The following is a 25049-nucleotide window of genomic DNA, read 5'->3' on the forward strand; positions in this document are numbered from 1 at the left end:
ACTTATTACCCTTTATGTTTTCATATTTCCAGAAATGGAGTGTGATTATTAAAAGGTAGCATTACAGCCACAAAGAAATTAAACTAACGAACATATTTTATCAAACAGTGACTTTAAAGTAACATATTACACTTGAACAATAAAAGGCTTCAAATTGGTCAACGTGCAAATATAAAAGCCTACATCACTTCACAGAAAAACAACAGTACTAATCTTTGGTTGTTTATCCCTCACTGTCAAAACACATGGCGTGAGCCATATGACAGGCATACCTAGCTGATTTATCGTGTCACATGATAAGTACAGGTGTAAGACATGTTACCTGAAGAAAAAATTAAAAAAAACCCACACATTGGTGTGTGAAGTCTGTTCCACAGAGCTTCCTAAACAACCCACTACAGAAAGTTCACTTCCATGAAGCTTAAAAGGCAAAACAGACCCTCCAACTGAGACTACCACACAAAATTCTGTAACAGAGAAGTCACGTTGCTCCCTGGTAGCATGCAGAATACAGGCACTGAGAAAGCCACCAACCAGACACAAGACAGCAGTCAGATGAACGAGTCATACACACTACAGGAGCACTGACAGTTATGCCACAACTATATTCCCAGTAAGAAGAAAGCATTTTCCTTCTCTCAAAGAGAAAATAAGTACTGTTTTAGTTTATGCCAATAGGGTCACTTATACCATGGCTCTGTAATGCCTGGTTAAGGAAAAAAGGCAGGTACAAGTGATTTACATTTAGTTGGACTTGGTAATTGCTTTATTATAAGCTTAGTAGCAAGTTCTTCAGTTCTGCCTTTGATGGCTTACTGCATGTATTTACATTGCCGAGTTCTTCCTTACCCAAAATGTGAGGAGATAGGGAGAAGGGTTGATTTTTCTTGTATTAAAATTAGCTCCTTTGTTTTTCCCTGAAAACCAACAATCATCTCCATTCAACTTTACCCACGCCTAAACAAAGACACAACTTTCTTGTCTGTAGCTCCATTCTGTCAACTTACAACATTTTTATTATTCTGAGGAAGAACAACAAAAAGAACTGAAGTTTAACCTGTAACAGTCAACGTTTCACTGTACTCACAGTTTATCACACAGTTACTAAGCTCACGTGTGTCGATGTTCTCTCATAACATGATGTAACACGATATAACAGCAGGACAAGAAAAGCCATTTTGTACTTTCCATGCATCAATTTCCTTAAGGCGCACTTTGAAGAAGGCCGCCTCCTCCCCTCTCAGGACATTGTGCTTTAACTGTCAAAACAGTACAAACTAAGAAATAGCAGAACAAAAGAAGTTATCTTTTTAAAGAACACATTGGGTAGACTGTATTTAATCCTCATGCATCTTACTCCAATGAAATTTAAAAGACCTCAGAATTTTAGAATACTTTACGTCAAGACCGTAGCAATATTCTACTCTTCTGGTCAAAACTTATGACTCTGCATGTGCTCCCAGCACCATTCTGACATAAAATCAATTTAAACAAGTCACCAAAACATTCTAAAATACAAATATTCTTATGGCAGAAAGAATTATGATAACTAGTTCAAAGAAACAGAAACTGCACACAGACATTTCTCTGTACTACTGGAAAACACAGTTCCATGATATTAATGAACAAAAAATACTGACAGCACTGCAGCACCAAAACAGACTACAAGACATCACTGGAAGTTGGAAGCTCAAAGTTAGCTAACAGTGTAACCTCCTACTAGTTAAAAGAAAATCAAGAATTAGGTAGGAGTGATGCACATTGCTGCTAGGAGTGCCAGTGTTTTTTTCTGTACTCCTCTTTCTCCTTTCCTATGAGCCACGTCTTGCTGAAGTGATGACGTAAATCTTGGCCACAGTGAATTACACACGCAGAAAATAAAGACTCTAGAAATAAGGAACTAGTGGTAGTCATAAATTTCTTACTTCAAACCATTCATATATATTAAATGCATTATCCTAGCATCATTCTAGTACAATAGCAGTGGCATGACCTCTGACAGTGATGGTAAACAGCAGCAAGAATTACTGCAAGCCTGAAGACTTTATTCATGGCTACCTATTGAAAGTAACTATAGCTTTGTGTTTCAGGTTATTTTCCTTCTGCTTCCCTACACATTCTGGGCAAAACTAAGCTTGCAAGTACTTTATTCTGATCTGGTTTTCAGGTTCAGGGTAAGAACACAGTTTTGACTCAGACTTCTGCTAAGACGAAGGTTGACAAGGCAACTTAGGAAACTGTAGAAGAAAGTTTTCTGCTCAGTGAATGAAGTGAGTGAAAGAAAGGGCACCAAAACCTGAGTGGAAGGGACTACTGCAGGGCATGATGGGGCAAGAGGCCACAAGCTAGCCAAAGTCCAAATATATATCAAGTGTGTCTTAACAGAGTATCATTCCCTTTTCATTTCCTAAAAGGCTGGATCTTGAGCTAAAGAATGAAACATCCACCACTATTTAGCACCAATTTAACTCTCCTACTAATGGAGTGCAAAGCACACCTAATAGGAGTATCAACAGAAATTCTAAGGGCAGTATTTAGAAACTGCTAAGTATCAAATAATATCTGAGTATCTCAGACAAAAAACATTAAAGCCATTTATTAATAATCCACTCTGGAATAGATTTATTAACAAACTACTTTTTCTTTAGAAAGAAAGATGGTCAAGATACACATTTGTTATAAAACTTAGCACACTTGCTTTCAGTTTGCGATCTACACACTCCTGCTAACCTGCTCCCTGACTGCTTCTTGATGGCCTATAAAAACTAACCAGGAAAGCAAGCAACAGGGAAGTTGAAAATCAATCATTCTGAGACCACACTCTTAAAGTTTAAAAGATGCAATTTCTGATTATGTCATTAGTTGCTATATGCAAAATATTCCATTTAAAACAAAAAGGGAGGGGGGCGATGACGACAGAACACAACTTGAATGTCTTGTTTAAATAACAAAGCTGCTCCAAGCCCTTTAAAATTTGTAGTCTTACACTTCTGCTGTTCAAAATTAGTTAAATTTCTACCAGTCTAATGGCACCTAACTTCTGTTAGCTAAGTCAAAGCATACTGAAACCAGTTTTTCAGCAATGATATGACTTCTTTTCTAACATCAACAGAAGTTAATTATTGCCACATGCATGAACCAGCGTGATTTATATTACAATAAAGTAGCCATTTGTGTAGGCTTTTTAATATCTGACAAACAGGTCATACTCTTGTTAGTCTAGTTTACAGTTTACAATATGGAAGTGAATCAGGTATTGTCTACTGCATAGTTGAAATCCAGTCCAAAGTATTTAAAAAAAAAAAAAAAAGAAAAAAACCCAAGCCTTCACTTGCTTTAAAAAAAAAAAAATCACTGTACTTTTCAAAACCCTATGGTTTTCGTTTACATTTGACCAAATAAAATAGCAAGTCCTGCTTTTATTGATGAAACTGCAGTCAGCTGCCCATAATCTAACCATGTGCACAATCTGTTTCACAGGACACTGTTAAGCACACAGATTTTGGCTCTGAAAAATCCCCAACTAAAACGAGAGCTCTGGAACACTGTATATTATGTGCATGTGTTTCATAAAGGCAAGTTTTGATTTCACACATCAATGCAAATGTTTGTTCTCTCATGTAATACTGGAATGAAAAGATAACAACAAATATGAATGACTTGCATTACCATATCTGCACCCTCGGTAAGAAATACTTACATGTGAACATGGGAATGATTCTAAGGTATTTTCACTAACAGAAATAATTGGATTTCTTACTGCTTGTAGTTACATACGTTAACATCATTCTATCCATGTCACTTTAAAAGTGACCAACATTTTCTAATTGAAATCATACCAATTTTATTCTGAAAACATATTTTAAATCAAAAAGTAAACTTTAGCATCCAGTGTCCACATTCTATTATGCGCTGAACACATGTAAGAAGGTACCATGCAGGAGTTTTTTACTACAGGTTTCCTTATGTACATGCTACTTTTGAGATGGCAGAAAAAAATTCTCCTGTGAGCAGTATTCCTGTGATGAATCCTTGCGTTTTCCTACTGCCATAAACCAGATCTTCTCTGGGAAACACAAGTCCACTGCAACAACCCACCTGGCAAGCACAGTAATGACAGCAGAGATACACTTGCTGGACAGTGCGCACACACTGAGGAGTCTGAAAACTGCTTGGGGCAGGGGTGAAGTAATACTAATACTGCCTACCATTTCCTCAACTGGCAGGTCTAATCTGTGCATCTTCTTCAATACAGCGACTGATTTTCCCAAAAAACTGTAGAACTTTGAATGTCTAGCCTAGCTTCAATTATGACTAAAAATGAACAGCAAACAAGAGGTACTGCATGAAACAGACAGGCACATGGACAAACAGGTGAACAGACACAGTAGGATTTTACATCTGTTGACAACAGGTACTCAAAAGAGAACAAGCCATAATGTAACCTTCTATATGCATAATTAAGAGTAACAGAAGCATCACGGAAGCAGTTGAGTTTTATCAGACATTACTTGTACCATTTCATAAACACTGAGTTCAAGCTCTGTTTATAATCAAGCATGTGAATACAAGTTAATCTGCAGCTCCGACACTAACAAGGCTCTGGGTCCATGACAATAACTATTTAAGGAGACTCAAAACCCTGCATTATGTAGAATCAGTATTCGAAAGCATATTTCATTTTAACTAATGCCATTTTGTACATCACAGGCAGCTTTTTAGTTGTTACCTCACATCATCACGATGTGAATAGTGTACATGCACCAAAGCTAAACTTTTAAGTACAGAACACTACCATATTGAAAAGTGTATCATACTGGATCAGCAGCCACATAAAACTTCCCTTCTTTCTCTAACCATTATGTCTAGAAAAAGTAGTTATGTTTAAAAAACAGAAGTGCAAAAACTTGGAATCTTCCAGAGAAAAACAGCCAAGGTTTTTTACAGCCTACATTCTTCTGACTACTTGATTAAGAGGAAGTGGGGTAAAACATTTTTCATAGTAAAGAAAGTATCAATGAGATGAGAAGACAGCTGAAATCTGGTAAATAATTTTTTATTAAAAAAAGCATATATACTTAGGTTTTGAAGAGAAAAAAGAAACCAAATTACTAAAAGGTATTAAAATAGCATTAATGTTACTAAAGAAATCATTAAAAGCGCCCAGCCACCAACTAAATTAAAGTTGAGACTCTACAAAACAATTTTACATGATAAGCTCCTTTAAATGGCAATAGGTCAATACCTATTTATGAATGCAGGCACACTTAGATCTATTCAGGATTAATATGTATTTACTTAATTTAACTGCATCTGAGTTATGATACATGCCCTACATGTAATGGTAAACTTGTGTAGTGGGGTCACTACAGATACATGTGATGCTTAAATATTTTTCCAGCAGATACAGGCCCCAACTGAAGGAATGCAAGTGACAAGGAAACATGCACCTTAACAGAACCACAGAACCGATCACTTCAGCTGGAAAAGGCCCTTAAGATCACTGAGTTCAACCATTAATCTAACACTGCCAAGCCCACCACTAAACCATGTCCCTCAGCACCACAGCTACACGTCTTTTAAATACCCCCAGGGACGTTGACTCCATCATGTCCCTGGGCAGCCTGTCCCAGTGCCTGACCACCCTTTCCATGAAGAAATGTTCCCCAGTGCCCAGTCTGACCCTGCCCCAGTGCACTTGAGGCCGTTCCCTCTGGTCCTGTCGCTTGTTACCTGGGAGCAGAGCCCGACCCCCCTGGCTGCAGCCCCCTTCCAGGGAGCTGTAGGGAGCGATCAGGGCCCCCCTGAGCCCCCTCCTCTCCAGGCTGAACCCCCCAGCTCCCCCCATCAGGCTCATGCCCCGTTTTCTCTGGACATGCTCCAGCACCTCAGTGTCCTTCTTGCGGGGGAGGCGGCCCAATACTGAAGCCAGGATTCAAGGTGGTGGGGCCTCACCAGTGCCGAGTACAGGGGAACCATCACCGCTGCCCTGGTCCTGCTGGCCACACTGTTTCTGACACAAGCTGGGATGCTGTTGGCCACTGGGCATGCTGCCGGCTCATGTTCAGCCGGCCATCAGCCATCACCCCCTGGTCCTTTCCTGGCAGGCAGCTTTCTAGCCCCCCTCCCCCAGCCTGTAGTGTTGTGGGGAGTTGGTGTGACCCCAATGCAGGACCTGGCGCACAGCCCTGGTGAATCTCATACCGTTGGCCTCGGCCCATCGGTCCAGCCTACCCAGACCCCTCTGCAGAGCCCTCCAGCACATCCGCAGTCCCATCCAGCTTAGAGTCATCTGAAAACTTACTGAGGCTGCACTCGATCCCCTCACCCAGATCACTGATAAAGATACCGAACAGCACCGGCCCCAGCACTGAGCCCTGGCGAACACCACGTGTGCCCAGCACCAGCAGGATGTAAACCCCATCCACCACCACTCTTTGGGTTCAGCCGTCAGCCAGTTTGTCACCCAGCGCAGAGCGCACCCATGCCATGCACAGCCAGTTTCTCCAGAGGAATGCAGTGGCAGCTGGTGTCGAAGACTTTATTAAAGCCTATGTAAACAACACCCACAGCCTTTCCCTCACCCACTAGAGTGGGTCACCTTGTCATAGGACTCGGGTTTGTCAAGCAGGACCTGCCTTTCAGAAATGCGTGCTGGCTGGGCCTGATCACCTGGCTGTCCTGCATGTGCCATGTGACGGCACTCAGGATGACCTGCTCCATAACCTTCCCTGGCACCCAGGTCAGCCCGACAGGCCTGCAGCTCCCCGGATCCTCCTTCCTGCCCTCCTTGTACATGAGCGGCACACTGGCTAACCCCGCCGCCCCCGTCAGCTGGGACCTCCCCGGCAAGCCAGGGCTGCTGATCAGGGATGGGGAACAGCTTGGGGCGCGCAGCCACCAGCTGCCTCAGCACCCTTGGGTGGATCCATCCGGCCCCACAGACTCGGGTGTGTCTCAGTGGTGTAGCAGGTTGCTACGCTGACCATTGCCCTTGGACTGTGGGTGCCTCACGGTACCCCCCGCCCTGGTCTTCCAGCACAGGGGACTCGGTACCTGGAGAGCAACTGGTCTTACTGTTAAAGGCTGAAGCAAAGAAGGCATGAAGCACCTCAGCTTTGTCCTCGTCCTTTGTCACTATGTTTCCCCCACATCCAGTAAAGGATGGAGAGACTCCTTAGCCCTCCATTTGTTGCTAATGCATTTACAGAGAGGCTCCTTCGCCCTCGGTTTGTTGTTAATGCATTTATAGAAACACTTTCTATTGTCTTTTGTGGCAGTAGTCAGATTAAGTTCTAGTTGGGCTTTGGCCCTTCTAATTTTCTCCCTGCGTGACATCATGACATCCTTGCAGCTCTTCTGAGTTGCCTGCCCTTTCTTTCCAAGGTTGTAAGCTCTCCTTTTCCCAGTTGCAGCCAAAGCTCTCTGTTCAGCCAGGCTGGTCGTCTCCCCCCACCAGCTCATCCTTATGCACTCAGGGCCGTGCAGGCCTGTTCCTGTGCCTTTCAGCTTTCCTTCCCGGAGGATGCCCAGCCTTCCCGGAGCCCTGGGCCCGTCGGGACTGCTGCCCAAGGGACTCTGGCCAGAGCCTGCCCTCTGGGTGCCCCAGGTGGCAGTTCTGTTGGCCCCTCCTTACTTCTCCAAGAATCACTCTCTGTGGTTTTGTGATCACTGTGCCCAGGTTGGCCTCCAACCACATCCCCCAGCAGTCCTTCTCTGCTCACAAGCGGCAGGTCCCATGGGCACCTTCACTAGTTTATCTACTTTAGTGAAACACAATCTGGGAATAAATGCATACCTTCTTGTTGAATCAAGGTTTATAAGCAATGTTTACCCAGTATATTAATAAGCACACGGATCTGCTCATTTTCACTTAACAGTTCTCTGAAGTAGATAACGTTTACTTCAACTGGATACATTCCATTCAGAGAATAAACATATCCAACAAACTGGAGGCCTTCATTTTCACACTATATATGAATTGGAGATAAACTTAAGCTCATGAGCAGGCTGAACTTGTTTAATTTAGCCTAACCAAAATAAGACACTTCCTTGTAAGTAACTACAATCCAAGAAGTTCCTCTAAAAATATCATTGTTATATCAAAGTCACAAACCTTCCTCTTAAGAAAGCAAACAAACTAAAAGCTTTGTTGCACTTGAGCAAAATGTATTTCAACACTTTAGAATATTACCCATCTGTAACATACAAACTTTCAAATTCCTAGCAGCGCTATTTCTTTTATTCTTGTAATGAAAGTTAAACGCAGTATATCCATGTATGGAATGGCCAATCCTAACAGTTAAGTCTTTTGTGGCAATTAATGCACTCTGGCTTCTGTGTTACAAAATAATGTTGTACACTATTTGGAGTGATGTCATCGCCAAGTATAATTCTAAGATATTCTTTTAAAAGCTGTATTTCAGAGAGCAATTACTCCACCAAATACTCTGCTTATTAGTACTATGTTGTTCACATCGATAGCACTGATAGGTTACCTGCTATACTCAAAAAGAGATAAAAACCAAGTAACATGTTTACACGAGTTTCTGATGTGCTTTTAATCTTCTCTCAGGGGTGATCCAAAAGGTAAACAAGCTGAGAACTGTATGTAGCAGGTGGCCTCTTTTAGCCTTTTTTTATGTACAAGTTACAGCAGGTCTTCTCTAAACCAGATGCAAACTCTTATGCCTCAACTACTGTAAGCCCCACAGGACAGCAGTAGTTTCAACATCTTTATTCATTACTCCAGCCAAACACATTAGCTCAAGTTTAACTGCCATTTACTCACAATACTGTGTGAAATCTTTAGGACAGGACATTTTTCATTTCCTTTTAATATAATAATACCAACACCATACTCTGAGTTGACACCTGCCGAGGTTTGCCTTTTTTTTTTTAGATCATAATTCACAAGAAATCAGTACTTTTTATGTAACAGTTTTGTTGTTTACCACACTGCTATCATAATTTTTTCCCAATGAAAAGAATGAACTTGTACTGGCCAAGGAACTAACCTATTTATGCACCTTATGTTAAACCAGTAGTTTCACATTACTTCCATTCGTAAAATTCTGGTCAACACAGAAGACCTTTTCAGAAAGCTCATAAAAACATATTTAAAATACATCCAAGAAAAAAAAAAAAAAGTGCTGCTTGTACATAAAGATTAAAACCTCTTTTTAAACACAGTTCTAACAACATGCTGCAAAGCCTTGCTCAAAATTCTCTTCTGTTGAAAAATTTCATGCCAGCACCTCCAACATTGTTTCAGATGGCTTGGGGACTTTAACACTTGTAAAGCAAATTCAGAATTCAAAGTTTACAGTAGAACTGGATTTTCTAGTTATTTTTTTACTATGTGCCTTAATTTCTACCCTTAATATGTGAATTGTTACATCTTAGCTATGATACACATTATGCACACGCTGAAAACGTTGCATTTTGCAATTCTGTGGTCCAAATATTTAAATGTTTATATATGCTACTACACAAACACCTACACACTATCCAGAGCTTTAATAAACTTTCTAAAACTGAAGCAGCAGTTCCAGTCACCAGAGAAATATTCAAATATAATAACAACTATACAAGTGACTCAGTCTATAGCTTCAAAATGTCCTCTTAAACAAGAGAAATAATTTAAAAAAAAAAATCTACAATAGAACAATGTAGTCAGGACTTTAGGAATTATTAAAATTAGTCTAGGATTAACAGGTGAGGCATATAAGAATTTAGTCCATGGCTGAAATTTTACTAAATCATTTACTAAAACATCTACTAAATCAGTGACTAAAACGCATCTATGAAAACATGCACTATGTTCAAATTGTTCCTTTTCAGTATTCAATGGAAACATACACAATTTAAGACAATATATTTATGTATCAAATCCTGAAATCACTTGTCAAATCAAAAAATGAAGGAGTTCTTCAAGTCCTATCTTCTACTGACACATTAATCTGACTACTCATGGCCTGTTCCTCAAGTCCGTAACAAAAACCCCATTCTCAAGTGCTTTTTTTTTCCAAATCAGAGAAGTCATAAAAAGGTAAAGCTCAAGTTGCCAGAGTAATTTAAGTATTTATCCTCCCCTCTCTAAAACAACTCTTTTGAAGAGAAGAGAAGGAGAAACCAGGTCAAGACAGTCCAGCTGCTGGCTGCTGGTTCTCCAGTTATGCTTTTGATCCCATGGCAACTGATACAGTATTATGAAAAACTAATAAAATAAAAAGGATAAACAACAGCTAAGGGTAGAAGTGCTATTTCACCAAAACAAACAGAAAGGATAAAAAAAGAGGGGAAAAAAAGAAAAAATTACCTCTGAACTCAAAAATGCAAATAAACATGAATTACATCATTAGAAGCCCTGTACTAGAAGTCAAAAAACAGTCTGTGAAAACCACAGAAGTAATAATCTGAAGTATTTATAAAAGAATCTGCACAGTATGAAAATTCTTCATCATGCAGCAAAATCCTTCTTCTATCTTCTCCCTTCCTATGTAAGGACACACAAATATACTGACATACACAGTTGTCATTTATTTGCTCCCTGCATATCTGGCACCATAATAAATGAGACTGTCCCAAGCTCATTTTAGAACAGAAATAGCTTGGTTTCTTTCCTCTTTTTCTTCCTGAGCAGCTAGCCCTGAACTGCCACAAGCTGCAGAGAATAAATAAATAAATATTCTCAGTAGGTACTACCCAGTCATTACACTTGGCCGCCCGCTGTCTCAAGAGAGAACAGAATGAGGGTGCTGATCGGACCAAACTTTAATAATGTCTCTGCCGGTAAAATACGGCAAAATGCAAGGGATTCCTTTGCTCTATGCATTATTCTTTAACTCTGCCATTTCCTGGGCAGCTTTTCCTTCTGAATGTTCTTCTCCTTTGATCCCAGAATTTCTGGTTTGTTTTTCACTCTGCTGAAAACAACAATAGGTTAAGGCCTACAATGATCTTCCTCCACCCACCCCACCCCCAGCCAATGTTTCCAGCTAGCCTGAGAGAGGATTACACATACTTAATATTAAAGTGACACTGCAACATGCAGTTAGTTCAAGACTGTTTCTTATACATAGAAAATATATATATTAGGACTAAGAACTAGGTATGGAATGTGCTATCTTCAACTCTCCCCTTCCAATTTTGACAATATTTGAGATCCAGACTATTTTTGAAACGTATGAGGCTCATCTTATCAGCTATGGTGTTAGGAGAATTTAGTCAAGAAGCAGAAAAAAACCCATCCTCTTCATCATAAATGGTTTCCTAGAGATGGAGAGAAGGTGAAGAAAAATGGCAGGAGTGGGGTAAAGATTGAGTTTACAAATATCACACATTATATACCTGAAAATGAAATATACACACACAAGTACAGGGAAGGAAACAGATAGGGGAAAAATCTGTAAGGTTGATGTTACAGTACATAAAATTATTCTCTGTTACATTATGTTAATGGCAGAACGCACATCAACAAACTCAATGCCAAAAGAGCTCAGTAAGGAAAAAAAACGAAGGACAGGATAATCAGTGATGACTGAAAAAACTGTGGTTAATAAACACAAACCAAAGATGGTTACTTTTCAGTCCCTCACAGAAACACATGAAGAAACCTCTATATTCATTTAAATCTTAGAAGAATTGTTATATTTTTGGCATCCTTATTACTCCATCTACACAAATTATCAATGACACAAAACATTAAATATTAACAAAAAAACCCTAACAGCAACTACTTCAGAACAGATGTTCATCCACACAAGTAATAAACATTTTGAGAAAGAACAAAGGTATATATCCTTCTCTCAGAAGTCAGAAGTATGAAGACTTAACAAACCTAACACTGCATTTCAATCACCATGTTCAGAAGCCACTGATAAAACACATCTTCCATTAATATATCTTACCATTCTAAGTGTGTTGTCATCCAAGGATGATTCCACAGTTTAACCCAGCAGCAACTGAAAAGCACTACTTCGTATTTTATGTTAGCATGCTACTGGGTTTTCTTCCACTGTGTTATTGTAGTTCCAATATTATATTTCAGTCATATCTGAAATGCCAAAAAATAATTTTCTATTTACTTTATTATTCCAAGCATGACTTCATAGCACTTGGTCATAGCCCCATGTGAAGACTTCTATATACTCTTTTCTCATATGGGAAGTGTTCCAAAACTGATGTTTCCTTTCACTTTTATTTGCTTTTTATTCTACTTGACAGGGTGACCTGACTTAATATAGTGTCCTAGACATTTTCTGGTTTTTTCTCTCTCCTGTCTCCCAGTAACCTGTCAAACTTGCATTGTGACTGCTGCTGAACTGATGTTTTCAACAGAACTATGCATTATGACTCCAATCTCTCTACCTGATGGCTGGTAATTAATTTAGAACCCATCACTGTGTATGTTTAGTCCATGTTATTCTTCCTGCTTCCCTCTGCCCCATGTGCCTTATTTCAAATTCATCAGTGATTAATTTCATGCAGCCACTTAAGTTTCCCAAGACTCTTCCAGTTCAGTTTGATCTTTTCATAAGCATGGTGGTTTTTCACCATGATAAAAGGGTTTTCTTGTTAACAGATAAACTCAGCCTGTGCCCTATATGGTCTTTCAAATCACAGCCTACTGAAAAAAAAAAATAAATATATATATATATATATATATCTCCTGCATTTTAGCCAAGCCATCAAAAAAATCTGAATGTCATTGTACAGACAAGCTACCCGGTAGCAGAGATCAATGTGTCTCATGAATCTGAAGTACATTGTTTGTAAACACTGTTCAATAACTAGGATGAGGTCTTAGCTTACTTTTAATCTGCATGTGGTTGCTGCTTTTCAGAATAAAACTTAATAAATAAGTCAGAATTTCAGTAAATCAAAAATACATAAAGCATTTGGTGAATTCATGCTGGAAGTGAAATTTTCTTACAAAATGGGGCATAAACATGAAGTAATCTGATACCACTCTGCCTACATAACGCAACATTTTTTGAGTCAGTTTCACATTTTTATGTCCATAAACATTACTGTGAATGTTCAATAAACAAGTAGTATCTTAACTTTTATTCTGATAGTGCAGTGGAATAGGTTACAGCCAACAGGCTCAAGGCTAGACAACACCAATCACCACCATAACTGCCAAAGAAATAACTGTCTTTTCAAGAAGTTGAAGCAATACAAAATGAGAGGTCTGTCATGCCCTTTTTTCAGGGGAACAGTTGAGGCCTTAATAGTTTTGACCTGAAAAATGGACAAAAACTGATCCTGTGAATGTCTTTTCATGGCTAGCAAGACAGGCAAACAACCCACAAGTACCAGTCATTTACTTGTCATCCTACTTCTTCCTCTCCAAGTAAACCATCACAAACTTAAGAATTAAAAAATATGAATGAAAAAGGATTTGACAATCGGTCATACCAGCAACTATTCCTCCTTACAAAGCCAGAGAAACCTTTCAACACAGTACTAGATCACTCTACATCCAAAACAATACATGACTCTTCGTTTCCACCCTTGACATTCTGAGTTCATAAATAACATCACTAAATAACACAGGTAACTTCTCTGAACTGTTCCTTTATTTCTGTTGACAGAAAGGCTGACAAGAACTATCTACCAATCGGTCTAATGCTGTACGTAAACAGAGGTCACTGCGCATCTCCAGACTGACTAAATCCTAACATGATAAAATGCAACTTTTGCTTCTGAACATCAAGCGCTGTATACCTCAAACATTCTTCTGAGACACCTCTGAAAAAAGTGTGTGTTTAAGTGTTTGTCACTGCTTTGTACAATCAGCAGTTCTCACTAAACAACATTATTGTAACTTGCAGCGCTGGTTTTGGCCAAGAATTTTGATTTACTATTTCTGGATCACCTTCTCCGTCACGGGGTCTCCCCCAGAAATTAGCATATTATTTTTTTCTTAAAACACCTGAAATTACTATTATAAAGAACCAGACTTTAAACTTGGCACACAAATAGCTCTTTACAATTCAAGCAAACTTTTGCAGAAAACTACAAATTGTTTATTGAGTTACGAATCCCTCAAATTATTTATGGAAACAAGACAACTGTAATGGGCGGCTCAAATGAAAAACAAGATTTGTGTATATAAAGAACATAATATAATGAAAACAAAGATTTATACAGATCACCTAACTACTCTAGCACTCAAATTACCTATATTGTTGCCTATGCTGCTGGAAGCAACAGGGACAACAAACATTAAATAATAAACCCTTCTGCCAGTCCAAGTTTTACAAAATTAATAGAATACAGGCCAGTTCTGTTGAAGTCTATGTATGAAGAAAAAAAAAAGTAGCTCAGCTTTACCAACGACTATGACACAGATCATTCCAGGATGATTGCTTGTGTATTTATTTTAAGCTCTTCACAAGATACCAAAACTAAAATAATTATATACATTAAGCATTTAGAAGCAAAGAAATAAAAAAAGTGATTGCCCCCCCACATGCCTGAAGTCTTTGAACTATTAATGGATGTCGCAAAATACAAAATTAATTTCCCTGACTGCAAAAAGACTGTAGGCTATATTTAAATGGTACGCTGTATAAAACACTTCTATCAACAAAAACTTTGCAATATGCTGTACATCCTTAATATCATAATTGTTAACACTGAAAATTTTCCGGATCTGCAAGAGTCAAAAGAGTATAAATTTACTTCAATGATAATCAAAAACAGCTTGACACATAGAAAAACATCTCTCAAAAAAACAGGTAAGTATTCCAAGCTCCTCTATATCTTTATCACATACAAACAAAAGGGAAATCACCTCACATAATCTGTTCCTTTTACTTCCTCATACCAGGAGAAAAAGGGGCATTTTATAACTGACTTCACTTACTAGTGCACTTAACATTAATTTTACCCTAAAATAAGTGACAGCAAGTTCCTTCCTTCTCCGCATGCCCTCTGAATATACCTTTGCTTGACAAATACACTCCTTCACACAGTCGTAAAAAACTACTTCAAAACTAACCCTCTGGACAATGCTCAACTATGGAATCAATACTTCCCACTCTTGTTCAAAAATACGTTTGGTTCAAGGAGGACAACTTGCTATACATTGAAGCCTTAAGGAGGGGAAATAAGGCTTGAAAAGCACTTCAAGAGAAGAAAAAAAAGGTGACAACTGCAGAAGAATTTAGTGCTAGTATCAGTTAAATGCCAAACAATAAAGGATCTTCAGTAACAGTTTGTTGTCATTTTAGGAATATATTCTTTCCTTAAGGCTCTTTTCTAAAATTTACTTCTCCAAACACCCCTACATGCATTAAGTAACAAGTAAACTATACAAACCCTTTAATATTATTTTTATTTGGTAGCTATCAGAAAGTTAGGAGAAGAGAAAAAAAGAAAAAAAAAACAAAACCCAAACTTGCCAAATGGAAGGCCCCCAGTATGCCATCCAAAGACTCAGTAGTTTGTGACATCCTTGTTATGCGTACAAACACCCACCCACTCCACTTAAACCCTATCCTCCAAATCTTTATCAGACACATTCAAGGTATGGCTAAATTGGAGTGCTTTCTCTACTACATTTTCAAAAAGATAAAGAATTATTGGAATGTATTACTGGGATTTTTTTGCAATAATCTACATCTTTCCATCTTTAAGACTTTGGATCTCAACTTTCTTCCCATTTCTCAGACTTTCTTCAGGAACAGTAGTTTTTTAACATGGTCTGAATTTTTTTCACCATGTCAATATAATCACTGTCTGCTGTTGTCAGATTGTTAATGACTACTAAGTAGACTATTCCCAAACAGTGTTTCGGGGCGGGGGGATGGGGGGAAGGAGGGGGGCGGGGGGCGGGAAGAAAAGCATCCATTTGCTTCTTTGGAATCCCACTTAAGGTAATTTCCCTGAAAGAGCCCAAATGGCAACTCATATTTTTTCTAATACTAGAACTAGGCATGTAATGAAACCAGAGCAATTCTCCTAGCCTTGAAAGCTCCTACAACCGTGCTATAAATAATTTGTTTCTGGCATTACAGCTGTCATAGAAGTTGGGTCCCCAAATGACCTAACTATTGAGCATTCTTCTCTCCTGCCTCACTTTTCTCCTAAACCACACAGCTGAATTCTCAACTATTCTCTGATCCAGCTCTTCCATCAACACTGGTAAGAACTAGTGAGGTGCTTAAGGGTAACTCCAAGGATGAAAAATGATCAGAGCTGAAATAGAAAAACACAGGTTTGCATTTCTTACAGTTTAGACTTTTTAAATTTGCTGTAATTATTTAGAAAAGACAACAGCTGTAGGGAGTGCTAGTATCTTTTATTAAATCAACTGATAGAGCTTGATAAACTAGACTCTCTTTCAGGCATGTATGCCTGATATTTTTAACTCACTGGCTCTAACACAGTAGTGAACCTTCCTTAATGTTCCAAAGGAAATAAGGATGTTCAGAAAAATGAGTTTTATAGTCAAAAGTATAGTTGTCCGTTTACAAATTCCAGTTACTAGGACAAGCAAAGATACAGAAAAGTTATCAAACTAAGTTCATAAACTAATGGAAATGCCTCACTTGATTTCTAACCTGGAAAGCAAAACTGAAAGGGTACGAGGGGGAAGATCAACTTTACTAACACAGCTTACATATATTACTAATCAATATTTCTAAGTATGTATTTTTCACATTATGACAACAGATAAGCTTGTCCATGTAAGAGTACCATCATTTCTAATATATCCATTATTTTTTCCATGTAATAGCAAGACTGTGCTTACTACTGTTTTACTACACCATCATTTTGCGCAATGTAATCACATTATACTTCTGGGTTTTCGTCCGAAATCACTGGCATCAAATGCATGAAAACCACAAATTTCAGCAACTACAGCTTTAGAAAGGTAACCTTGGCTAAATCTAACAAAGACTTCTTACTGAGAACAAAAAAAGCTACCAAAGGACTACCAAGGTTGGCTGACGTTGCTTTTTTAGTCTGGTTTACATAACAACATATTGTATTTAAGATGTATGTCTCTGCGCTCTCTTACAGGTTTTTTTTTTTAAGTTCACAGTTTATCATTTTATTCAGTATTTAGTTAAAATTAAATATTTAATACCGAGGCTGCTCTATGATGCAAGCACAGCTAAAATGAAAGGCATCTGCGGCTGCAGTGACCAGATTTCAAATGCAGGTAGATCAATTAAAAAAAAAAAAATAATGCTCAAGCACAGCCTTCCATGTGTGAGTAGAATGGTTTATAATAGCTTGCAAATGACTATGTGCCTGCTGTAACTAGCTGTTCTTAAATTATGAAAATGCAACCAATTCATTTTAAAGCCAAATCCCAGCACTATTTCTACAGGGAAATCCCAGTAGTTTTTGATTGTTCTACATGTTATTCTGTTAAGGATACAAATAGCTTCAGAACAAATAGGACCACACCATCCACCATCGGTGTTTTACGCACTAAGTCCATTAGCACAGCAGGGGTTGTCAATCTCTGGAACTTTCCTGTAACAGCTCAGGCAATATAACAATGATCTCCCAGCCAAAAAAATAAATCTAAAAAAAGACTGAAAATACACTCAGCAGCATACACAAAAGCCCCTCTTGCCAAGCTAACGCTTTTTTGCTTCAGCCAATCAGATGGTCAGCCCTGACCTGCTTGAAGGCTTGCTTCAAACACTTAAAAACATCAATCATAAAAACAAAGACAGGACATTGAATTATACAGTATTAACCTCCAGGGTTTGCATACAAAGACCTTAGATTTATTTATGTCCTAGCAGGTTAAGAGCTTCAGTACGCTGTTCTTTACACCAAACTGGCTGCCAATTTGATGAACCTCTCTGCCCTCAGCAGGAGTACAGTGTCTTTGATTAATGAGTACATGCTTGTGGAGAAGTATAGGAACAGAAAATGGGTCAAAATCCACACAATCATGTCCCTATGCAACTGACTGACCACTGCAACCATTTTCATCAAACTGGTTTTCTTTTGTACAAGAAAAGACGGAGGGCTGAAGACGGGGTTGTGGGTTTACTTGCAGATTATATTTAGATACCACACACCACTGTTCTAATATGCGATGCATTGCTTATTGAAGAATCTTTCAATGTTAGAAAAACATGAATTAATAAAAATAGATTAATAAATAGGGTCACAATCCAAAAAAGTTAGCTATGTATTCAAAGTGAAGGAAAAAATACTCCCTTGGAAGATTTCTAAAGTTTTAGCTTCTTGTCCAACAGTCTCACAACTGAGATTCAAGCTCAAGAACAGCTACGCAGAGTATTTTGTGACTTTAAATCACTGTATTTAATAAATATTCTGAAGAAAATTTAGCTTACACTTCCTGTAATTTCCAAGAAGACACCAGTAGGGTTTTCCATTATCCAAACATATAAATTCCTCATTATCCCTTCCGACAATTCCAGAGCAGAAGTAAGTTCTGTGTGATGCTCCAAAAAGATGACACTGACTATCACTGCATTGTTTCTAAACTTACCTTCTTTTCCAAGGTTTTATACTGCAAACATTATGCGAGACAAGTCTTCATATTCAGTAGTCCCATTGATTTCAATGGGACCATGACTAATATAAACAGTCTATCAGGTAGACCAATTTTTCAGATGGTGCCTTTACATTTTTAGTAGTTTGAATTTTAAGGTTTTGTAAGATTCCTCCCTCAGGGGCTAGAAAAATCTCTGCAATCTCTTATTGCAAACTACCAAGGCTTAACCCATTCAGCTCTTCACAATGCCTGACCTACATCAAGTGAAAAGAGTCTTATGTCCTTTACACACAGAAAACAAGACATATAGGAGGCCCTGCTCAATGTAAGTAGGAAGGCGAAGAGAGAGATTCTACATTAATGGCAACAGGCATCATCCTTCTGAAAGAATAAAACACACACAAAAAGACGTGTTGGGCTTGTCAGTAAGTCCATACTACTGCAGATTATGTCTGAGAAATCATCTGTCACTACGTAAGGTTTTAAAAAAATGTGTAATTTGATATTTGTTTTCCTAACCGACCTGGAAAAAACTTCACTTCAGTGCAAAAACTAGTATTAGGAATTTCATCAAATGCATAAAATTCTGTTAAACTAAGCAGAGGAACACTCTGTATACTCCTTCCCTTGTTTCTACATTAAAAAGCTGAAACAAACGTAAGGCTTTCTCATTCTCTGAGGGTGTTTCTTTCACCTGGTGAATGCTAATATTGCAATAAAATAAATCACAATTTATTTCCCCCCCCAAAAAAACCCCAAAATTCCAAATAATACTGTAAAATTACTAAGTTTTTATTTTATTTCCATTTAAATCTCAAGAGAACCTCTGTATCAGACTTTAAAAACTATATTTGATTTTCTTTTTTTAAGGAATAGTTCAAGACTATGACATTATACAACTGTAAATTTAGGGCAGTAAAGGGATAAAAGAGTAAGCAAGAACTTAGCACAGCCAATACATGACACTGTGTGTCAATTGAATTAAATGTTCTACATTTTTTTTTAAATTAAAAATTGTACAATTATGAAACACAGTAACAGAAAAGTACTGCATCTTGCTTGGCCCTTCTGTACAGGCTGGGTGAAAACACGGTCCCAATTTCTTTTAATGACTATATGCACTGAACTCAGCTACTGGTGTAGCATTACTCGCTGCAGAACAACAAACACCCATTTCAGTTTTCAAGGCAACATCTACACAACACACAACAGATTAAAGTCAGTTTTTCTTTCTACCCCTACCACCAACTTCTTGCCATGTAGGTAAAAGACTAAATCCTTCCATGCATCAGAGTCTTCATCTGTGTAACAGTAAAACTAATACATTCTCACCTTCATAAAAGTATTAAGAAACACACACAAAAAAAATTGATGTGAACCTACTATTTTCCTTACACAAATCCTTCTGGGAACTCCTTGTCCAATGGTTTGTTGCTTTATTCACTCCCCCCTCCTCCTCTTTTTTTTTTTTTTTTAAATAAGCAGGCCATATTTGGGGTGGGGGAGGATCCATTTTCTCTAATCTTACTAACACGGTATCCTTGTTTCTGTTCCTGATCAGTAAAAAGTAACCAGGGAAGAATTCCAAACCTCTACCACTCACTCAAAATCAAGATGCACTTTAATTCTACCATTACAGAGAAAGAATACAGTAAAATAGTTTTAAAGCAAAAATGTAGCAGCATAACTGAAAAAAATTAAAAAACATAAATGTCACATCACAAAGAGGACATTTCTTTTTCTTCTTTGATGTGGTGGGGAAGATAATCTTCACATTATGCAGAACTCAAAATTCAGGTATCTTCACCACAAACTTCCAATTTCTTTAAAATATGTTGACCAGCACATACTTACTACATTTTATCAACGTTCAGGACGTTGTAAACTACCCAACAATCACAAACCCACTGCTGCTGTTGACACACGTGTCAGCATTTCTTCTGATGGCAATTTATAATCACAAACTAATTTATAATTGATGGTATGACATAGCTTACTGAATGTACTGTAGTAAAACAAAATTAACTCAGAAGTCAAATGATACTTGGGAGGAAACTGGTAGACTTTGGGAATCTCCATTGGGCTGAATTATTTAAGTGATGAAAAAATGAGTATCACTGTTGTGTAATCTTCTATTACAATAAAGTTTGCTGGTTAAAAAAAAATAAAATTAAAAAACCTACACCAAACAAACACACACACCCCAAAAAAAGACCCCGCTATTTAGTTTTAGTTAAAGATACCTATATTAGGGCCTGGGGGGGGGGAACGACAGAATTACAGTGAAGCAATTTGAACTGTGGGATGCTCTTATTGTGTCAGGGCGGGTGCGTGTAGCAAATTGCATTTTTGGTTGTGCTAAGTCTACCTCCCAGTAGCTAAAATCTCTTGATCTCAAACATTCCATTACAAAAATAATATGACACTAGAAGTACTCAAGTACTAATGCCTCCTTTCCCTAATTCAGGGAAAGGAGACAGAGAGCACAAACTTCCTTTTCTTTGCAATTGTGATATTCCGCATCTTGTGTAGGAACAGAGAAGTAGCAACAAAGACGTTAACAACTGCAGTTCAAGCTGGGAGTGACTGTTCTGTTTCAATCCAATGACACCACTAATGGCTTCTTAGCAGTTCCATCAAATCAACCAGCTGTCAAGTTGATGCATCAGAAGGAAGTTATGCACTCCCATAAGAAAAAGCCACACATCAGGATGTTTTGCAAAACATCTGCTCCTTTATGCTGCAGTATTACAATAAACACGCAAACAAAGAAAACGAGAAAAAGGGCAACAGGACCTAAAAAGAAAGACTTCCACTACTTTATCTGTGTTTTCAGTGTCTCCCAAAAGGACAAAAAAAGTCAGTCTTGCAGCCCTTTCTTCTTATCATAAGGTCAGTATAAAGATTACAAAAATATACCGCAGTGGTCAACCAATGCTTATTCCATCCATCATATAAAAAATATTGCTAATTTATCTTTTGAAAATGCAAAGCATCTTATTCCATGTTCATGAAGATTTTTCTCACCAAAAGCTACAAAGTATGTATTATCTTTCCCCCAACACTATTAAAATAATTTTACAGTGTTATTGACAACCTACAATACTCCACAAGAACGAATCTTAAAAACAATTACCTTCCGTGGCAACACTGACTTGGTAAGGAACCCAGTTCAGTTAAAAAAAAAAAAAATTAGGATGTGAAATACCAGTACCACAATCTAGTTTATTTTCAATACACTTCAGTCACAAAACCTTATTCTGCGTTACTCAGAACAGACTTAAGTCAGTAATGAAAAGGGAAAACTGCCTGATCCTCTGAAGAAACATTTTTTACTCTCCATACAAAGGACTTTATCACAACCTGACATACATACTCCACTGCTTGCAAGGAATTGGTACCATCTATGATTAAATACCCCCTGCTTGAAGTAAATACAAAATTTCTTTAACATCGAAGAGATCCCTTAGCAACTCCTAATGCTTCCTCCATACACACTTAAAAATCACCTTGGCTGCCATTTTCCTAATATTACGTAGTTTATTGATTTGTAGGATTATGACAAAAATGTGTACATAGTTTTATAGGTATGAGATCGTTTTCTGAAACCACTTACCCTCTGTTGCTCACCATTTATAATCTGTCAAATCTTCTAGACCTTTGTTGCATGTATAATTTAAAACCATCTGTTGTACATGCTTTCAACTATTTGCACATTTTCCTCTACCTGATATCCACACACCTAATAAATACTCAGTTCAACCACAATTTCTAATGCATTTAAAGACAAAACAAAACAAAAAAATCAAAACACACACACACACGCCCCTCAAGGTAAGCCTCTGACATTTGTTCCAACATAACCCCAAAGAACGCTTTAGGTACATCATTCAATACTGACAAGAAACAAGAAGTCTTGACATACTAACAGCTATCCCTATTACCATCTATGTTAACGATTGTTAATGTTTTTCCCAACCCTGAAGAGAAAGAAAATGCAAATTAAATACAGGCAGTTTCATGTTCTCGTTAGTGTGATTGTAAATATGCAGCAAGTAAGACAGGTAAAGGAAAAAGAATGGAAAAGCAAAACTTCATCTATAATAGTTACTCCTTATCAAGTACCCCATGTTTCTCTAAGTCGTATCATGTGACCAGAAAAACTTAGGAGATTTTTTTTTTAAAAAGTGCAATTAAGAATTAACAGAACAGAACCTTTTACTGTTTCCCTTTTCACAACAGCTGACACAAAGCCTGTAGCCAGAGGTAAAGACATTTGTAAATATTTTTTTTCGAAAGTGTTTAGCATAGTAACTACGTTTTGCCACCTACATTATACAGTATCTGGAACATAACCCAAACCGCATGTAATACACATATAGGTACTTTCCAAGCAGCACCTTTTAACAATATAGCTTAATAAATTTGTTCCTTCCAAATAGGTCCCCCAAATCTGTCACTTAAAAACGGAACAACTGTGTATTTCCATTCCTTATCCCAAGTTGAAACTGTTTATTCCTCAGGGAAGAGTCTGTACCGAGTGTTCCATGTAAACTTCATGTCAGATTACTACTTCCCATAAACAAAAATAATGCAAATCTCCAGATGATTCGTTATTTAACGTAAGAGCTTTGGAATGTTGGGGGTTTTTTAACTACGCAAGCATCACGTATTATATACCAAGGGCCGAAGGGGGGGGGGGGATTTAAAAAAAAAAAAATAAAAAGGCGGGGTGGTGGGAGAAGCAATAACCGAAAAGCACGATTATTTCCCTACCTGTTACAAACCCAGACGCCAGCTAAAGCAGCATGTTGGTCTTAACACTCCCTGAACGTGCAGGCTCAACTAGGCACCTTTCTCTTTCACGCGCCGTTTGCAGCACGTTGTTATCAGGAATTCCGGGGGAAAGCACAGGCTCTTGGAAAAATTCCCCTTAAACTTTACATGACGTCACTGTCCGTCCCTGTAACATTTCCTAAACTTTGAGTCTCATCCAAAAGGACTTTCGGGATTTCCACTCATTCCCTCCGAAAAGAGACGGACAGACTTGGGAATAACAATTTACCCAAGATGGCGAAAGGCTCGTTGTTTAGAGGGCAGAAAAATGGAGGATATTGTAATATACACAAAGGGATGAATTTCAGCAACTCGGCCCAGGGCTGCAGCTGCTTGTTCTCTTTATAAGGAAGCGGCACGCACAAAAGATGAAGGCAGAGGGGCTCGGCGCCCGCTCCTGCCCCACGCCAGCGCACCCCGCGCAGGCAGGCGCGCCCGCGCTGCCGTTGCGGAGCCCGGGAGACGCGGGTGGAGAGGCGGAGCGCGCTCCCGCCGCCGCGGCCCCCTCCCCGCCGCCCCCTCCCCGCCGCCGCCGCCGCCGCTCCGCGCGGCCCCGCCGGGCGCCTCACGCCGCTCCGCGCCCGCGCGCTGCCGGTCGGCACGCCTGGCCAGTCAGCACCGGCCGGTGGGGCCGCGCCTGCCCGGGGCCGCAGGGAGCGCAGCGACGGCGGCCGGAGCCGCGGGGCAGCGCCGGCCGAGCGGGGCCGGGGGCCGGCGCGCAGCCCACCGCGCCACACAAAAGAGCCGTCCCGGCGGCCGCCGCCAGCCGCTGCGCCGCCCAGGAGGCTACGGGCGGCCGCCAGCGGAGACGTGACCGGCGCCGCCGGGCCAAGGGACGGGCTCGCGGCCGCCAGGAAAGTTTAAAATCGCGTGGGACCCGGGCCGGGCCGTCCCGTCCCGCCCGCTTCCCTGCGCCTCGCCGCCCCCGGCCGCAGCCCTGCCCGGGCAGGGCCCCGCGGCAGAACCCGCGCTGGCGCCCGGAGACGCGGCCGGCCCACCACAACAAAGGGGCGATACGCGCTGGCAGGGGAGCGCTCCGCCTGGGGCCCGCCGCCCCAGCGGGGCACCCCGCGCCCCGCGCCGCCCTGACGCGTTAGCTCGCCGTCCGTGAGGCGAACCCCCCCCCGGGGCGGCGGCCGCAACTCACCTCCGCAGTTCGGCAGAGCGCTGCCTGCGTCCCGGGCGGCGGCGGCGGCGGGCCGGGCGGTGCGAGCCGGCGGGCCGCCCCAGCCCAACGCTCTCCGGAGTCTAACGCAGCTCGGGGAGGGGGCGGGGGCGCGCGCGAGGGCGGGGGCGTGTGCGCGGGAGCGCGCGCGGCGGGCGCAACGGCGGCCGCCCCGTGCCCCCGGCCAGGCCGCGCCGGTCCCGCCTCGGGGCTCGCGGGGCTCGGCCAGCCCGCGGTGACGTCACCGCCCCGCTCCGCGCTCCCCGGCCAGGCGGCTGCCGGCAGTGGAGCAGGCGGGCGGTGGGGCCGAGTCGCCTCCCTCCCCCCGGCCCCGGTAACGAGAGAGCCACCAGCCCGCAGGAGGAGCGGGGGAACGAGCTGCGCGCCCGCAGCCCCCCGCGCAGCCCCGTTCTGTCCGGAGAAAGTTGCCCGCGGTTCGTGGTTTCGAACAACGCCAGGCGGCTGCGGGGCTGCCTTGCGTCGGTTTTTTAATGACGGGTTTTACCGATCGGGGGAGAAACAGGGTTGTCCACCTTAAGCACC

The 25049-nt window shown here is 40.4% G+C and overlaps 1 protein-coding gene across 18 annotated transcripts in view; it reads right to left on the reverse strand.

Annotated features, from left to right (window-relative positions):
• BAZ2B (bromodomain adjacent to zinc finger domain 2B) overlaps window positions 1-24707 on the reverse strand; it is a 156436-nt gene extending 131729 nt beyond the window's left edge. For 12 of the 18 annotated variants that reach the window (XM_056348282.1, XM_056348295.1, XM_056348294.1 and 9 more), the window contains exon 1: window positions 24489-24707. The gene's annotated coding sequence lies outside the window, so the exon portion shown is untranslated. Of the gene's footprint in view, window positions 1-23281; window positions 23670-24488 lie in introns of those variants that run through there. The other 6 variants (XM_056348283.1, XM_056348286.1, XM_056348296.1 and 3 more) reach the window with 5 other exon arrangements.
• Window positions 24708-25049: the final 342 nt, after the last annotated feature.

This window comes from Falco biarmicus, chromosome 8 (genome assembly GCF_023638135.1).
Source record: "Falco biarmicus isolate bFalBia1 chromosome 8, bFalBia1.pri, whole genome shotgun sequence".
NCBI lineage: Eukaryota > Metazoa > Chordata > Aves > Falconiformes > Falconidae > Falco > Falco biarmicus.